Below are 7,506 nucleotides of genomic sequence, written 5' to 3' on the forward strand. Positions count from 1 at the left end.
AAGAGTGTCCTCTTTCAAATCTCAATGCAGCATGGAAGCTGAGGTGCACCACAGATAAAATCAGAGCTGCATGGGGTGTATGGGAGGGGCTGGGTGTCCCACCGAGGCTCAGCCCTGGCACACCTGCAGAACCCAGGGCTCCAGGACCACTGCCACTAGGGAACACACTGCAGACAGTCCAGGCTGCAGAGCTCGGGAGGGGGGAGCACAGGTGCACGGATGGTCAGAGAGGCCTTCCCATGGGGGCATGAACTGTGTTAATATCCGATGGGCAGGCCTTTGCCTTGAGACCAGAAGAACAGGCTGGTATCTGAAAAAAAAAAAAAATCCCTCATCAAAAGGGGTGGAGGGTATGGAACCAAGTGTAGCATTCTCAGCAGATCCAGACTTTCTGAGGCTGGACGAGCCCCTGAAACTACAGCTCTGAGATCATCTTAACTGCGGCACTTTAAGCCAAACCATCGTACGAAGTCCATTTTGAAGCACCACCACCGCAGGGGCCCACACACACTCGTTTTGAGCATTGTGCCTTAACTGAACATTAAATTCTCAGTTTTAACGAATTCTCTATCTGAGATCAAATGGCCAACTTGAAAGACCGGCGGACAGCTTCGTGGGCAGGGAGTGGAAGACGCCGCGGGCAGAGCGATGTGGAAAAGACCAGCGAGAAGTGCAGACCTTCGGCGTGTAGCCCGTGTCACCAAACTGTACATGCAGAAATTATTGGTGTGTCTTTGATGGCACATACTTGGGTTAAACAAATGAAAACACCCTGTGGCAGGGCAGGGAGGGCATGAGTCTGATTTGGAGGGGCCTTGCACAGATGAAGTAGGACGTGGGAGGGAAGCGAGGCAGGCCCAGGAGCCTAGCACCCTGCCCACAGCTGTGGCTCACAGACCGCTGACTCATCAGTGAGCAGGCTGCAGGGCGGCTGGGGCCAGACGAGGAGCCTTTTTGAGGCCAGGTGCGGCAAGATGCAGGTCGTAGGCTAGCAATGTCATTGCAGGCTGCTGATGGATCCACTCCACTCGGGACAGCAAGGACACACACCCTCGAACCTTCTGGTCCTGGCACAGGGGGCTCCAAACTCATCGTGATACAACTGGTAGTTCTTACCGAGGTGTTTGGTCAGGACAGGGAGGCTGCAGGCCCTCGTACGGTGCCATCCAGGAAGTAACAGCCCTGGGGCAGCAGAGCTGGGGCTCACAGCCACACTTCCTGCTGCCTCCCTGCAGCTGAGACCCAGCTTTTACTCCGCTACCCAGCAAGTGGGTGTGCTCAGGTAGTCTGACTGCAGATGTGAGTCCTTTAATCAGCCAACACTGTTTACTGAGCACCTGCTACAGGCCAAAGTACTGCTGTAAAAGATGGGATAGCACAAAGACAAAGAAAGAAAGGCCTGCCCTAGCGGGGCTTACATTACAGCCCCACTGTAGCATTACCTGCCTCGAAGGGTTGTGGAAGGGACTTGCTGACATGTTATGGAGAGTGCTCAGCACTGTAACAATACACGATAGCCCTCCTCCTCCTCTCCCTCACTTCATGTGCCCCTCTGCAGCACTGGCACTAGGCAGGCGCGCAGGTGGACGGGCCCAAGGTTAGCATCTGAAAGTCACACACCATGACCTTCAAGTAAAGAGCCTCTGCAGCACGGTCAAGTGTCCCTACGGCAATCAACAGGGCAGGAGGGAACAAGGAGGACCTCCAGGGCGGCTCATCAGCATGAGGGCAACTGACCGCTGGCCAAACCCTCAGCTGGCCCTCATCTCCAGGGGGCAGAGATAAGCCCGCTGATTGGACATCTGGCCTCTCACTTGGTTGGCCTTCCGGCCAGGTCCTCCCTGGCGCTGGTGTGTGATGCACCTCCAGCGCCCGTGGCTGTGACTCGGCCCTCCTACAGAGCCCTCATTTGGTGCCTGGCAGTATTCAATGCTCCTTTCCATGTGGCCACAGGGGCTGTGCACGGGGGGAACAGGCGGGCAGCAGACACAAGCAGGACGTATTCTGAGCCAAGGAGCCTGGAGTATTGATGTGTGTCCAAGGGAGGAAAAAAAAGGTGGAAACCATCTCTAGAACCTCATCCTCAGGCTCCAAGAAAGCGCCTCACCAAAAATGTTGCTGGCCCCTCTCTCAATCTGTAATGATAGTGTTGGCTTCCATACCAGCTCCACGCTAGTGGGCTGCTGCCAGCCTCTATTTGAATAGGCTGAGTCATGCCCCAGAAAAGGACCAGACAGGGATCAGAGACAGAGGGCCGGGGCATGAGCGGTGAGGATGGCACAGGGTGCTAGAGCCCACCGTGGAGTCGGGACAGCAGGCAAGCCCTCCTTGGAGCTCCCGTCTCCCCTGCAGCTGGGGCTCCTCTCCCAGGCCGGACCCTGAGCTCCAGCACACAGCAGTGTCAAATGACCACACCAGCTCACCCCACTTCAAGTACATTGGACTACTCAGCATCCCCAGACCTGATGCCCTACGCACCACTGCAGAACTCATCCGTGTGTCTGGAGTTGGACTCCCACTCATCCTTAAACTCAGTGCAAACGTCAACCTACCCCAGGCTGGGCAAGGTCCCGCACTGCCCCCACGACCTGCCCTTCCCTCAGGACTCTGTTAACAGAGCGGGTGGGGCTGCGCAGTGCAGTAGGTTTGTGGGAAGAGGGGGAGGAAGAGCAGTAGGCTGGCTGGGTGTGGCGGACAGAGAAGCAGCCACTACACTTTCCACAAACTGAGTCAGAAGCGAGCTCTGAAATCCAGTAACGCGACAGGCCGCTCAAATGTTGCGGAATGTGGGCAAACCCTTCTCACAGGAGTCAAACAGGGAGCACGTGGGACTCTTTCTGGGGCTGCTAACTGTAAGGGCAGCGGTTTGAAACCACCAGCGGCTCCAAGGCAGGAGGATGAGGCTTTCTGCTCCTGTAGTTACAGCTCGGAAACCCTTAAGAGCACCTCCACCCAGCCCGGGAGGCAGCGATGTGCCAAAATTGACACAGTGACCATGAGGCGTTTGCTTGTCTGGCCTCTTTCTCTCTTCATGCAAGCTGCGGTGGGGGGCTGCAGAGAAAGGGGGATGCAGAAATGCTGGTGACACTTGAGGGCAAGGAGTTCTCAGTGGGGGCTGGCGTGAGGGAGCTGATATGATTTCCTTCCGGGGCAACCTCTGACTGCTGAGCCGACTCAATGGGACTCACTGCGCCACAAAGCTGCTAAGGGATCAGCGGGACTTTCCACAGTCCTGCCAAGTTATCTGGTCCAGCACCTGAGAGTGGGAGGAAGGGCGGGGCTGAGGGCCGAGGGTCCCTTGGGAAGGAGAGCTGCTGGTCCCTGGAGCCTTCTTAGCACTGGGTTTCGTGCCAAGCCAGAGAGTTGTCCTCCATCTCCACCCTCTCTCCTTGCTAGGAGAAACCCGGGTTTAGGACAGCGTGGCAGAGACTACTGGCAGGGAATGATGAAACCCATCTCTCTTCCTCCTCCTCAGCATCCAGCTGGACCACATTTCCCAGCTTTCCTTGCAGGCGGTGTGGTCATGTGATTTGGCCAATGGAAGTGATTCCATGGAAGTCATTTACCACCAAACCTGGCCCATGGAGCCTTCCCACGCCCACGCTCCTTCCTGTCCTCTGCTTGATGTGAATGTACACAGGCTGCCTTGGGACCTGAGTCCAAGTCACCTCTTGAAGAACGCTCTTAACAATCAGCAGCTGCCAGTTTAGATTTTACGAGAGCAACAATTAAATGTCTATGACATTTGCGGCGTCCAGCAGATTGGGCTGATTTCTTTCGGCAGTAACCCTCTCCTGACTGTGACAGGAGGCAATGTTGGGGAAGCCAGTACTTTCCTGGCGAAGGACCCAATGTGGCTGGTGCCTGTTCCTTCCCCAAGTGAATGTTTTGCTGTCACGAAGGCCAAGAGGATTGATACCAACATTAGCCGCTGACGTCACCGCCAGCAGCCACCAACGTGCGAACACCTTGTTTCGTGTGCAGAAAATAAACTGCTATTTGCTTACATCACTGAGGCAGGACTTTGCTTCCTTGCAGCCAAACATAAACCTAGTGATATGCTCTGTGCCTTTACCCAGTCTTCACTGAGGCCTATTTTGTGCCAGTCGTGAGCTGAGGTCTGGCCATTCAGGGGTGAGCTGGCCCTGGCCCCTGCCCTCTGACCAAGCTGGAGTCTAGCCCATGGGAAGGGCATCGGAAGGCAGGCAGTGTGATGGATGCTTCTCCAGGGGAGGGGCAGGCACTTGGACAAGGAGTCCCTGGCATCTTTTCTGACACTACAGGGTCCACGCTTCTCAAGCTGAAAGGCAAGGAAGAAGACAGCACTGTCCTCCAGCAAGCCAACTGCCCTGACTTACTGCAGCGGAGTCATGGCGCGCCATCAAGCAGACAATCGGCAGTCATTCGAGCAGCAGCAGCAGACTTGCTGGAGCCTCAGGGCACCCGGGACGAGGGGGAAGCAGCCCTGCAAAACCTCTGGGGACAGCACACAGGTCGAGGGTCCCTACACGAAATATATGTGGTTTTAAAAGTGAAAGGCACTATTTGCCCTTTATTTTCTAAGTGTGGGGCAAATATTGGAAAAAATACAGACAAAACCTCATTTACTTCAAATTCCAGGAGTCGAAAGCTGAATAAAAAGCAGCAGGCTCCCCATTAAAGAAGCAGATGACGGTTTTCCGTTTGGACTGTGGACTGACAGTACAAGTCCTTTGCTGGAGGGCCCCACCCCCGCCCAGGTCTGTGAGGCCAGGGCTGCTTAGGACGGCTGCCATTCATCTCTACAGGACACATGGCGCCAGCGAGGGCTGGGTCTGGCGAGAAGGGACCACCCTTTCCAAGACCAGTGACTCAACCTCCCTGCCCCGCCCATCCAGAGAACAGGCGATGGTGAAATCTAGGGCCCGGGGCTGCTGCACAGAGCCAGCCTAGACAAGTGGCCAGGGCAGCAGTCTGTGTACAGACACCAAGAACACTGCCATAAACCAGGCGAGTAAACACTGAGTCTAGGGCTGCTTGTCACACTCTGCGCTAGCAAGCTGTGGCCAGGAGTGGCGGTTAGAACATTAACAGCCGGACACAGACCAATCAAAATGGAGTACCTGTCTTGAACAGGGGCACCGTGGTGGTACAGTGGGTCCACAGTTTGAAACCACCAGCAGCTCTGAGGGAGAAAGACCGAGCTTTCTACCCCAGTAAAGACTTAGTCTTGGAAACCCACAGGAGGGTGTTATGAGTCAGCACTGATTCAATGGCAGTGACTTTGATTTTGGACTTTTTGTCTTAAACAGTGGGGAAGACCATGTCAGACTAATGTGCACCAGTCGAAGATCATCTGTACCCCGTGGTGGCCGACCATGCCACATCCCAGCCTCTCAGGACCATCACAGGTAGCCCAAGCCAGGTGAATACCTGGCAAATACATCAGCGCTGCCAGTCTTGACCTTCATTGTGAACTGAACACCACCACCCCACCCCCGCCCGCCATCCAAAACAATTTCCACTGAGCTGATTGTGCCTCATCGTGTAACTCAGGACAGCAAAGAACCGCCCTGTGGGCTTTTTAGCCTTACAGGAGTAGAAAGCCTCATCTTTCTCCTGAGGAGCTGCTGGCTGCTGGTTCTGAACTGCTGACCTTGCGGTTAATAGCTCAACATGAAACCGTATGCAACCAGAGCGCCATCTGTGGAGTGACATACAATGTGAATGTCATAAGGCTAGAGACCACATGGGCACAAATAACCCTGTGCCCATTGTCTTGGTGCAGTTTAGGGAAAAGTATTCAAGGTGTTTTCATGAAACAAAGACTTTTTTATAGCACCTCACTGCTCTATGCACGATCTCATGTAACCTTATACCAGCGCTAGGAGGGTAAGTATTATTAACTGGATGCCTTGAGTAGATGCCAACCTTGGGGAGCCCATGTGTCAGAATGCAGCTGTGCTCCTGAGGTAGTTTATTGTGCCAACCTGGCCGATAAACACATGTGGGGTTAACTAAAGGGCTGATGGTCGCACCAGGGTGCAGCTGCCTTAGCAGTTCCCTGCTTCAGCTGGCAATGCTGACTTCCTGCAAGACATCCCCAAGGAGAAGTCACATGGCCCTACCCTGATGCAGCCCTGGGTGCTGGAGCACCCATGTGGAGACCCCTGCCAGCGCTGAGATGCTTACACATAAACTGATTCAGCTTTCCTCCTGTAGTCAGCATCATAGTATGTGTTTTGTGAGATGGAGGAGGACTTTGTGGATTGGTGTTGGAGGTGGGAAAGAAAGGTTTCTCCCAAATCGTCCCACCCAAATATGTTAGACTTAGGACACTGCTTTTAGCTAATGATAAATGATTGTCAAGTTACCTCCCTGAAGGCAGTCAGTTGCCAGACTACAGGTAGGCCCTGATCCCTGCTGTTAAAGACAACTTCTCCCTAAAGGCTTGCGACCATTAGCTTGGTTCCTGTAAGTGGGGTTTACACCCAACTGATAATAGTTTCTATGGAAATTCAGAGAACAGATCAAACCGGCTCAGTGACATCCAAAGTTAGACTGCCATCCTGAATCTAGGATCCGTCCATCTTGTCACATGTATACCCCCAATCCCTCCTCTTCCTATTGCATGTATATCCCTAGATTGTCCCCCATTGCTGTATAACTTATAGTGCAACCCCTTCTTGTGACGTATGTCTTTACCTATAATTAGTGGGCTTGCATGTCCCCCAAAGACATATAGGCCTAGGTTAGCAAAAAGAGCTCTCGGGCTACCCACTTGGCCTCTGGTCGGGTTCCCTCTCTCCAGGCCTCCCTCCCCTGTTCCCTTTCCCCATCCTCCTTCCCCTCCCCCTCTCTCCGCACAGACCACCAAGCAGGGCTGAGGTGAGCATGCTACGTGAAATGTGTCTGACTCCATTATTTCAATATCTCTTCCATCTCTCATGCTCTCTATGACTTTATTATAATATGTATACCTCAACTGTACAACTGTGCCTATCGAACCCGTGATTAGTGGTGGGGGGCTGGGCACTTCCCCCACAGTTGGACATATGGGTTAATGTTGGACTTGAGGGTTTGGGCAGCACTGCATTGGGATGTTTTCTTGATGAACATTTAATCTTTATAAACTCTCTCTTATACATGAGTTTCTGAGGATTTGTTTCTCTAGAGTACCCAGACTAACACATTACGGTACCTTGGGAGCGGGGTACTGGAGAAGCAAATCATAAGATGGAGAGGGATGTTTGTTTGACCTCTCCCTTGTGGTAGTTTTTCTCCTTTGTCTAGCCAGAGGTCAGATAAAGCCACACTGTTTACTCGGTTGTTTCCTGGGGAAAATACTGGAAGTAGGAAAATAGAAAGTTTATAAGTCCACTTGCTTTCAGCCATTAAAATTTGGTCTTTAGATTGTTTTAGGCCATGCCTGCAAATAAAGCTTTGAAAATATATGCCCCACCCAGTGCTTTGGAGTTCTCAGGAACCAGTAGTCTTTGTCAGCAGCTGGAAAAATCTGGAACCATG

General features: G+C 53.1%; 1 protein-coding gene across 4 annotated transcripts in view; it reads right to left on the minus strand.

Moving 5' to 3' along the window:
• PXYLP1 (2-phosphoxylose phosphatase 1) overlaps positions 1-7,506 on the minus strand; it is an 87,788-nt gene that overhangs the window by 78,435 nt on the left and 1,847 nt on the right. Inside the window, exon 2 of one of the 4 annotated variants that reach the window (XM_045287485.1) lies at positions 124-310. The exons of the other annotated variants lie outside the window; for them this stretch is intronic. The gene's annotated coding sequence lies outside the window, so the exon portion shown is untranslated. The remainder of the gene's footprint in view (positions 1-123; positions 311-7,506) is intronic. 4 annotated transcript variants of the gene reach the window in all.

Source organism: Echinops telfairi, unplaced genomic scaffold (assembly GCF_000313985.2).
Source record: "Echinops telfairi isolate 266 unplaced genomic scaffold, ASM31398v2 ScPeMD7_16;HRSCAF=60, whole genome shotgun sequence".
Taxonomy (NCBI): Eukaryota; Metazoa; Chordata; class Mammalia; order Afrosoricida; family Tenrecidae; genus Echinops; species Echinops telfairi.